This window comes from Trichomycterus rosablanca, chromosome 3 (assembly GCF_030014385.1).
Source record: "Trichomycterus rosablanca isolate fTriRos1 chromosome 3, fTriRos1.hap1, whole genome shotgun sequence".
NCBI lineage: Eukaryota > Metazoa > Chordata > Actinopteri > Siluriformes > Trichomycteridae > Trichomycterus > Trichomycterus rosablanca.
Genome location: NC_085990.1, coordinates 47,279,861 through 47,291,054, shown reverse-complemented (window position 1 = coordinate 47,291,054; position 11,194 = coordinate 47,279,861).

Here is an 11,194-nt window from a genome sequence, read left to right as displayed (position 1 = left end):
ACTAACACACCACCACCATGTCAGTGTCACTGCAGTGCTGAGAATGATCCACCACCCAAATAATACCTACTTTGTCATGGTCCTGGGAGAGTCCTGATCATTGAAGAACAGAGTGAAAGCAGGTTAAAAAAGCATGCAGAGAAACAAATAGACTACAGTCAGTAATTGTAGAACTACAAAGTGCTTCTATATGGTAAGTGGAGCTGATTAAATGGACAGTGGTTTTAATGTTATGGTTGATCAGTTATATAATGTGTTTTATAAAGAAAATGCATAGTAAACATCCATTACTACTGGAACCCAAAGCAATATCATTCAGTAGTAGTATGCAGTGGTTAAATCAAATTTTCTTTTCAGTGGTGATTGGAACATGGGTTCACAATGTCTGCAACACAAATATAACTATTCACTATTTAGCATGAATATTACATATAAAAACTGCAAATTTCTCTAAAACAGAGCATTTCACACCAAACTACACTGAATGAATTTGTTGACATGCTAACCATTAATTATGCAAAAACATTAGAGAACAAAGAGTGATCCACATGACGCAAAGAATTCTTACGTACAAGGCTGTAAAAATCTATTTGCACCTTCCCAAATCTTCTACTGTTGCCAATGTCACATTCCAATGTTTTACAGCTTTCAAATAACATTAACACAAAATAAACAACACAAGCAAACACAAACGCAGCTTTTAAATGATCATTTAGTTTCATGAAGATGTATTCAATACAGATAACACCGATAACCGATAATCCAATTGACAAATGTGTTCGGTGTTACTAGGCATGACTGCAGCTTTTAAATAATAGTTTAGTTTATTGAACATGTGAAATAGTAATGTGTTTACTCATGTTGACTATCTTATATTAAAATTAGTTTACAACTCATAGACATTAAAATGTAACAAATGAACAACAATATAAGAAATTGGGAAGGAGCAAATACTTTTTTTTACAACACTGTAGTTTTCAACTCTGGACAGCTAATATCTTTGATAAAAGCAGTAGGTATTGGTCGAACCTCAAACAAAACAGTAAGACTTTCCTTATAATATTTGTGTTTACCTAACAATGTAGTGTTGTAAATCTGTTAATAACAAAGGCCCCATAAATGTGCAAGCGCTCAAACGATTATAATGACTTGCTTCCCACCATTACAGTCTTCAACAGTAAATAATGCATGAACAAATCACCCCAAATCCAACAGGAAAGGGGGTACTGTACCACTTATAAATAATATATGCATATATAACAAAGCATTTGAATGCAAGGTTCACATATGTTCACAAAAATCAATGAGAGGGGTCATAACAGAGGCTGAGGCCAAGATACCCTCTATTCAGTGATTCATTCCAAAACGTCAGTTTACTGATAAAGTCTGTTTTTAAGGACTTGGACTTTCTTAGAGAGTGTGTTGCCTTCCAGCTCCATGACAACCTTCTGAAGCACTTCGAAGGTGTACTTGAGTTCAGGAGGGTAGTTTAGGTTTAGAGAATACATTAGGCCAAACAACATTGCAGAAGCTAATGCAACGTTATCCAACTCCTGCAAGACCACTTGACCCTCAAGGACAATCCCAATGTCGTCTGGTTTATCACTGGCATCTCTTTTTTTTTTAAAACATATATTCCCAGTGTGGTCTCCTCAATGGATCCCTGGATGAGGGCTTCATCTGCTGCCTGAAGAACACAGTCACAAAATAAGATTACACAAACACATTGCTAATGTGTAGAGGAAATATTGTACTGCAGAATGAAAGGACAGGTTCTGAAGTTAGCCTACACATTTTTGTGAATGATCGCACTGGGCCCCAAAATGGATTTCAACTGCAATATTCTCATCAGAATTATTATTCTATGTACTGTATTTTATTACCCATATTCATTTACATGCTAACAAGTCACTGGCAATAAATTGCCAAAGAGCAGGCATATGTTGCTTTTTCACCATAGTAAAAATCCATACTGTCACAGCCCCATCATTACAATATTGATATCTGACTTGGCTGATATAGAATTTCAATAAATAGACATTGTAAATAGTACTCACCACATACTCTCTCAAGAGGTTTTCTGGATCCTCGTTGAGGTACACACAAATTGCCTTGATAATACATTCTCGTCCTAAATCAACATCATCATTCTATTCAAAGGGAATAAGCAGAGCAAGTTGTTTGCTTAAAGTCTTTTTCCTTTTAATCAAATGCTACATCAACAAAGCAGTACTTTTTTCAAGGAAGTATACTTACTTGAGCCATGGGTGCTATGATGCTCTCTAGGTGTTTGCCTATTTGTCCTCCTCTCTTTTTAAACAGAACCATCAGTTTCTCAGAGTGCACATCTAACTGAGAGAGAAATCTGGACTGAAGGGGCATGGTGGTAATCCGCTTAAATTCAGCATTTATCTGAAAACAAGAATGATTAGACATAAACGTGCTGTGAAGCAGGAATTTGGAAAGAAATACAATGAAAACGTTTGTCACCCGTTTATTTACTATAAGCAAGAGGAAGCTTAAGTTTAATTTGTACAGCAGTTCCAAAGTTCACAAATAATTAGTATTATGACCTCTGGAGCTTGGCCTGGGGGTAGTGTACGACGGGGAGTTCCTGGTGGCTATAGGCAGCCCACATAACCTGGTCAAGCTCAGCCCAAAAAGGCAACATGGGAGGATCTTGTGGACCCACTACCCAAAAAATCCAAAGTAAGGGTGTGGTGCAGTGTTTGTTGGCCACATGTTTGTTGGGCACATAAGCGGACTACATAATGACGATAATTTGTCTAAAACTAAAGGGGGCCGTCAAGCAGCCAGCAGATAATTTTACAAAAATATGCCAAATGTTTAGCTTTGTGGCAAAGCTCAACAGTTAGGCTTCATACAAACAGCTTTTGTTTTAGCTTGTTCATAACATCTCTGTGTGTAGAATGTTATAAATTACATACCTTGCTTACGTCAAAGAGTGCTGGCCATCTTGCCTGAAAGTCTTGTATCATTGGTGTATCACGAACCACTTCATGTCTCCTGTATGCAAATGTCTTTTCCATTTTCATTCTCAGTACTTCCCTGTTGCTCTTCTTCTTAACATCTGAAAGAAGCTCAACTCTCACACTCTCAAGGCTCTTAACAGATTCTCCAGCAGGATAGGAGGGACAGTAGTTCACTTCAGACCTCCTAGGTTTTTTTATGCCAAAAGCAGCACTTGATTTGCCCTCTGGTTTGTGCTTAAGAGAGTTTATTGTCACCTCTGGACACCCAAGCTTTCTCAAGTGAGTGCGGTAGATTGCCAGTTTATTCTTCAAGCTAGCTTTCCATCCAGCAAATCCAGTGAGGGAGCCTTTCTCAGTCAGGCAAGGATGCTTTGAGATGAGGGCCTCTCCAACAGTGTTAAACTCTTTATCAGTGACATAAACTTTAAACATAACTATTTCTTGCACCAGGCCGTCAAGAATGTTTGACTTCAGTTTTGGATCTGGAATAAGCAATGTACCATTTTCCTTGTAAGCTGCATTGCCCTGATGAAGTTTCAACTCTGCATCGTAACAAAACTTAGGAACATGAAAGATTCTAGGCCAAAATGACCGAGAGCTTGATGACGATGACTCTGACTCTGGTGAAGAGAGTATATCTGTGTCAACACTAGACAGAGATGAGGATTCATCAACCGAGCGATGGGCAGTAGCTGAGGTAAAAGAGATATTAGCACAGTGGGGAGCTGAAGCGTCGGTTATGGGAATTACTCTGATTGTCCCTCTATCCTGTACTTCATCAATTGAAGTAAGGTTCATAAACTCATTTCCAAATAGTGCATCCATAAATTGAAGCCTAAAATTAAAGTGAACTTCACACTGTCTTTGTACCTCATCAACAAGTTATTTGATAGATTCAGGAAGTCCATTTTGGAAAGTTATCCTCTGACTGCTGTTGTCACCCAGGATAACTCTGAGAACTGCTGGGGAATACATCCTTCTATGCCTTAGTCTGTTAAGAGAAAGTAAGAATAGTGATTAGGTTAAAGCATAATTACTTATTATTTTAGATTAATCAGATTTTTTATTTTATTTATTTATTTTTATTGTATTGAAACAACCATGTATTGAATAGGATGTCAGATTTCTCATTTTTAAACTGATTCTAGCCCAGGCTTTTATTTTGTAGTCAAATCATAAAACATCATCAACTACTCCACTTATCCTTTTAGGGTCATGGTGGCAATAGGGCAAGCAAAAAACCCAGATGTTTCTGCCAGGGGCCCCTTCCCCCACACTGTGCCCAACAAACACTGCACCACACCCTTAATCTGGATCTTGCGGGTAGTGGGTCCACAACATCCTCCCACGTTGCCTTTTCGGGTTGAGCTCGGCCAGGGTTAAATGGGCTGCCTAGCCACAAGAAACTCGTTGTTGGACACTACCCCCATGCCAAGCTCCAGGGGTAGGTCCTGGTAACCCTTTCCTGGGCAGGGCACACAGTGTGCTCTCCTTTGGGTTCATAAGGGCGAAATATGGATCGTGTTTGTTTGGATCTTCACTCCAGACCTGTTCACCTTGGGAGACCCTACTGGGAGCTCTTGGCAACCTAGCCCTGGAGTTCATTAGATCACACAAGTCAACAAAATTGCATATACAGTGTATCACAAAAGTGAGTACACCCCTCACATTTCTGCAGATATTTAAGTATATCTTTTCATGGGACAACACTGACAAAATGACACTTTGACACAATGAAAAGTAGTCTGTGTGCAGCTTATATAACAGTGTAAATTTATTCTTCCCTCAAAATAACTCAATACACAGCCATTAATGTCTAAACCACCGGCAACAAAAGTGAGTACACCCCTAAGAGACTACACCCCTAAATGTCCAAATTGAGCACTGCTTGTCATTTTCCCTGCAAAATGTCATGTGATTTGTTAGTGTTACTAGGTCTCAGGTGTGCATAGGGAGCAGGTGTGTTCAATTTAGTAGTACAGCTCTCACACTCTCTCATACTGGTCACTGAAAGTTCCAACATGGCACCTCATGGCAAAGAACTCTCTGAGGATCTTAAAAGACGAATTGTTGCGCTACATGAAGATGGCCAAGGCTACAAGAAGATTGCCAACACCCTGAAACTGAGCTGCAGCACAGTGGCCAAGATCATCCAGCGTTTTAAAAGAGCAGGGTCCACTCAGAACAGACCTCGCGTTGGTCGTCCAAAGAAGCTGAGTGCACGTGCTCAGCGTCACATCCACCTGCTGTCTTTGACAGATAGGCGCAGGAGTGCTGTCAGCATTGCTGCAGAGATTGAAAAGGTGGGGGGTCAGCCTGTCAGTGCTCAGACCATACGCCGCACACTACATCAAATTGGTCTGCATGGCTGTCACCCCAGAAGGAAGCCTCTTCTGAAGTCTCTACACAAGAAAGCCCGCAAACAGTTTGCTGAAGACATGTCAACAAAGGACATGGATTACTGGAACCATGTCCTATGGTCTGATGAGACCAAGATTAATTTGTTTGGTTCAGATGGTCTCAAGCATGTGTGGCGGCAATCAGGTGAGGAGTACAAAGATAAGTGTGTCATGCCTACAGTCAAGCATGGTGGTGGGAATGCCATGGTCTGGGGCTGCATGAGTGCAGCAGGTGTTGGGGAGTTACATTTCATTGAGGGACACATGAACTCCAATATGTACTGTGAAATACTGAGCAGAGCATGATCCCTTCCCTCCGGAAACTGGGTCGCAGGTCAGTGTTCCAGCATGATAATGACCCCAAACACACCTCTAAGACGACCACTGCTTTATTGAAGAGGCTGAGGGTAAAGGTGATGGACTGGCCAAGCATGTCTCCAGACCTAAACCCAATAGAACATCTTTGGGGCATCCTCAAGCGGAAGGTGGAGGAGCGCAAAGTCTCGAATATCCGCCAGCTCCGTGATGTCGTCATGGAGGAGTGGAAAAGCATTCCAGTGGCAACCTGTGAAGCTCTGGTAAACTCCATGCCCAGGAGAGTTAAGGCAGTTCTGGGAAATAATGGTGGCCACACAAAATATTGACACTTCAGGAACTTTCACTAAGGGGTGTACTCACTTTTGTTGCCGGTGGTTTAGACATTAATGGCTGTATATTGAGTTATTTTGAGGGAAGAATAAATTTACACTGTTATATAAGCTGCACACAGACTACTTTTCATTGTGTCAAAGTGTCATTTTGTCAGTGTTGTCCCATGAAAAGATATACTTAAATATCTGCAGAAATGTGAGGGGTGTACTCACTTTTGTGATACACTGTATGTACAAAACAGAACACTTTTAATGACAACTTTGGGGAGGGTTAACCAACCTTTAATAATGATATGCCTTTTTAAGGTCACCATACGGCTTGATCCAACCATGTAACAGGCCAGTGGATATGTGTCAGTGAGGTCACTGAGTGCCACAAGTTTTATTTCTCTGGACGGGGACAAGCTTAGTTCAAAGGCTCTGTAGTGTTCACTGTACCACCCACACAGAACTTTTACAATAAAAAACAGACTCTCATGTATTACACAAATCTGAATAATTTCAGCAAACTCTGGTAATCCACCTGCTGATCCATGGACAACTACCATGCCATTACTGTAGGCTATGCCACTACTTGATGCATTCTTGGCAAGATGAACTTCAGACATGCTAGGGCATTTTAGCCTAATAGCCTCAGCCACTTCCTCCTTCAGTACATCAACTGGAACTGTGGATACATTAGATACATTTAGGCTAGATGTACCATAGGATGGCGAGTTTATGTGAAAAGCAATAATCATTTGATGTTTTGAAGCCAAAGTAAGAGGTATATTCTTAAAGCAACTGGTGTGTTGCACAATGTTCTTAAAGAAGCCATGCTTGGCTTCAAATCGCATTGTCCAAACTGCAACTACTGGTCCAAAACATCTTATCATCTGAGGATAGTGCTCAAGATAGTGGTGCTTCGGTAGAATTCGGACATCAGGGAACAGCTCTTGGTACCTCTGTCTGTGGTCAACAATTTTGCTGTCAAGGAATGAGATGGATTCATCAGTATGCACGGGAGCAACAACTAACTCAACAATATCTTTCAAATCCATCAACACAAGCCACGCTGGCTCATTTTCTGGCACAAGATGCCCAATCACAAATGGAAGCAGCCTCAGTAGGCTCCAATTTTCATGAGCGTTGCCGCCAATAGTTTTACGAACCAAGACACTCTGTGGTACAATGTGTGGCTTATTCGTTTTGTCTGACCATTTATAGGGAAAAGCCAATATAGCTTTATTCAAGTGATCCAATGTAAATAACTTTTTTGAAATCATTGATGCCAAGCAGTACGCCAGCTCAACAGGCACAATGCCCTCAAATAAGTCATGAGCAATGTCAGGAGGGAAACCGGAGACAACATGAAAATGAGACAGATTTTTGGTAAAAACACACTCCCTTTTAACTCCAAAGCAATGTGCATTGATCTCACAAGCTGTTTTTACATGTTCTGCATGGTCCTCTTTAGTTCTCAGCCTGAAAGCACCAGATGCAACACAATGATTCCTAATATCACAACTCCTTCCTGTGCAAAACCGACAAAAGAAATCACCAGAAAAACTTTCTATGAATCCAGCAATACTGTGAGCTCCCAAGTTATCAGCCACAATACACAACACTGTACCTTTAAGAGACCTGCCAAACAAAGGCACATACACACCATGGTCCTCAAGAGTTTTTAGATCTTGAAGAAGAGGTTCCAAAACTTTGTCATAACCGTAAGTTTTTACAAAACCACTCTTACAAAGTACTGCAAGATAAATAGACGACAACGACGAGTGGGAGCCTGGTGGCAAATTACCTAAAATCCAGTAAATACCACAAAGCTTGTGTTTTTTCCGGGAAGTGCCTAGGGGGTTGCAGGTCTCAAAATCATCAATATAGAGACGCAGTGATATTCGCAACTCATCTGCATTCAGGAAGCTGTTTTCCTTAAAATGTAAACCATCTTCAGGTGACCTGAATTCATAAGATGGGTCAAGTTCGATGTCCTGCTGTTCTCTATGATTTTGAATAATCCTATCAAGAATGTCTTTTCTATTTAAAATTTGCTGCAAAGATTTTAACAGTGGAACATACTGAAAAGTGTGTTTTTTTTTATGATCAAGTATGTAAGTAATTGGTTCCACAACATTGAATTTTTCCTTGTAGTACTGTTTGCGTCGATACGAAGTGCTTAGAGGGCCACCTTTTTCAATTGCTTTTGGAACAGGGTTAGATGAGCAAACCGCTGTGGTGATTTCTGTAACTACAAATTCATCAACATGTAGGTTGTGATGCTGAAAGATATCCCTTACAGCATCTCTTGATAGTGGAACTGATGCAGAGTTTATCAAGTAAAGTTCTTGTAAAAATTCATCAATAGCTGTACCTGGCACATGGACTAAATATTCCAACTTCAGTAAGGCTGCTGCAAGCTGCTGCTCAATTACACTTGGAAGTGCCTCATGTTCATTGCTTAAATCAAGAGATGTATCAGAAACTCCCTCTTTCACACGCTCGCAATCCTGACTATCAGTAAAAAAATTATCTAATGATGGAGCTGTTAGTGTAGTTGTTTTCACAATACCTGGTAAGAAGTCAGTTAACTTGTGAGGTGTGTGTCGGCGACTCTTATGAGCTTTAAAGGTTCCATAAATACTGGTTTGAAAACTACAGCCAGCAAACATGCAGCTGACATTTTCATTTCTCTTTAGATGCGTGTTGATGTGTATAAAAAACTCCCTTTCATTAGCTAAATTCTTGCATGCACATAAGTGACAGCTAAATATAGACAACTCTTTATGTGTCTGATTATCATGTGTGGAATGCACCCTACTTTGATGTACGATTAAAGCATTCCATGTCTTAAATGTACATGGACATTTAGAATATGTACATGGATAGCATATGGTGCGTCCAAAATGTGGGTGTTTAAGTTTGTAATGGTTAAGTAGTTGTAACCTACTTCCAACAGCTACTGAACACCCTTTACACTGCCACATTTACTAGAGAAAGAGAGACAAACTATGGTAAGGTCAGGTTATTTACAAAATAAGTCTTGCCTCACAAAATAATTAAATGCTGCATACCACTATTCTCTACCACTCAAAAGCATACATTTAGATGCCACCTTTAAAACCAAAACCACTGTAGTGTAATTCAACAGCCATCCAATAAATCCCACCATCATAATGGTTGTCATTTGTAGTCACCTGTGTTTAATGGAAGTGTTAATTAACAGTCACAGCAACTTTAGGTGCTGTAGTTTGTGGTGCTGTTTAATTTGTGTTGTACTGAGGAGTGTTAATATTTAGAATAATTAGGTTTAACTATATTAGTGACACCCATCTAAATCAGTTTCAACAAAAAAATGAACATTAGAACCTTAAAGAAAGTAAGACTCACTTCAGGGCTGTTGGAAAAAAGTTCATAACAATGATGTGCATCTAAAAAAATAGAAATTATCTATATTCTTGCAATTCTTTTAGCACATTTTTTAAGATGAATAGCATCAGTCATGCTGTGGAACAAGTAAACCAACAAATGCATTTGAATAATAATGCTCACCACTAAAGAGCCTTTGACACAGCACTCAGAGCAAAGTTGGAGGATACCTATAAAGTACAAAATAAATTGTATTATTTCATTTAAAATAATTTTAAACTTTATTTTTTTTTAACTAACTACTTCATAGAAATCAAGTAAATCTAACATCTAATCCACATTTCAATTTAGAGAAACACATTTGTGGTCTGTTTATATAAATTTCAAACATATACTTTTAAGTGTTAAATCATTACATTTACATTAAAATAAGATTTTGTTCAAAATGAAAAAAAAATGTACTCACCACAATTGCACAACCTTTGGAACAGCACTCAAGAGGCCAAACAATGGCACTAGATGAAAAAAACGTCTAAACAGTTTAAAAAAAAAGTTATTTGTAAAGTAAAATAAACCATAGGAATTTACAGTGAGACTCCATAAAGGCTTTTATAATGAGAAAACTGACCAACACCGTCTAAAGAATTATAATATTATTTAACTAATGAAGTTATCTCATATATATAAAGTCTATTTTCACAAGCGTTAGCTTGTTTTACAATAGTAACGTTTTAAAAAAAACTACCATTTATTACGGATTTTAAAAGAGAAGTTCTGTCACATACATTTTCAAAATCTAAAACACATTACCGCATTATTAATACTGATAAAAAAAAGTTAACGTTTAAGCATTAACATAAACTTCGTTTCGCTCGAAATTATCGGCATATCAAAAACTAAACTTGTTCAAATATTGCATGTAAACAAACTACCTCTAACACTGACTGAAACTTAATAAGTTTTAATTACCTTTTCCGTGTAGTTTGCGGTCCACATCCACAGTAAATCTTTCAAAAGCGAGGGAAAATATGGCGTGCTTCAACAGTGACGGTTTTCTGTCCTCGAGACTGACCCCCGAAGGCGAAATTTCCCTGGTAATAAAACATAACTACTTTAATTATTCTTAACATGATTGAAACTAGCAGAATTTACATACCTAAAAATTGAAATATATTTACAAGATTTAAACATGTTCTGAAGAGAAATATAAATAAATTATGTAATATATACAAACTGCATATTTGTAATTTGAACAGCCCTCGAGTTTCCATTTTTTCAGTGCAGAGCTGGGATTTTGAATACATCGTATCGAATCTCAGCTCTGCCATCCGGCTGGGCTGGGCGGTTATACGAACAATGTTTGGCTGTTGTTCATCCAGAAAGGGAGCCGGATAGAAACCTCATAGCTGGTGCAATTACGACCTCTGCTGGCTGATTGATGGCGTCTGCACAGAATAGAGGAGTAATGTGATCAGGGTGTGGCTCTCTGTATACAAAGCTGATGCGCATATGAACTCGCCTCGTGCAGGTGAAAAGATACAGTCGGCTACTGCTCACGTGTCGGAGGGTGCGTGTGTCAGTTCGCTCTCCACAATCGAGGCGGAGGTCAGCACCACTACAGAGGAAGCATAATGCAGTAGGATGGATGGATGGATGGATGGATAGGTATTTAATGAGCATATACCAAACTGAAATAGAACTATAGAAGTGTGTCCTCTCTGTAGCTAGTTATAGTCTATTCATAAATTATTTGGATTTCTAAGGGTGGACGTACAATTTCTATTGGATGGATAAAGGT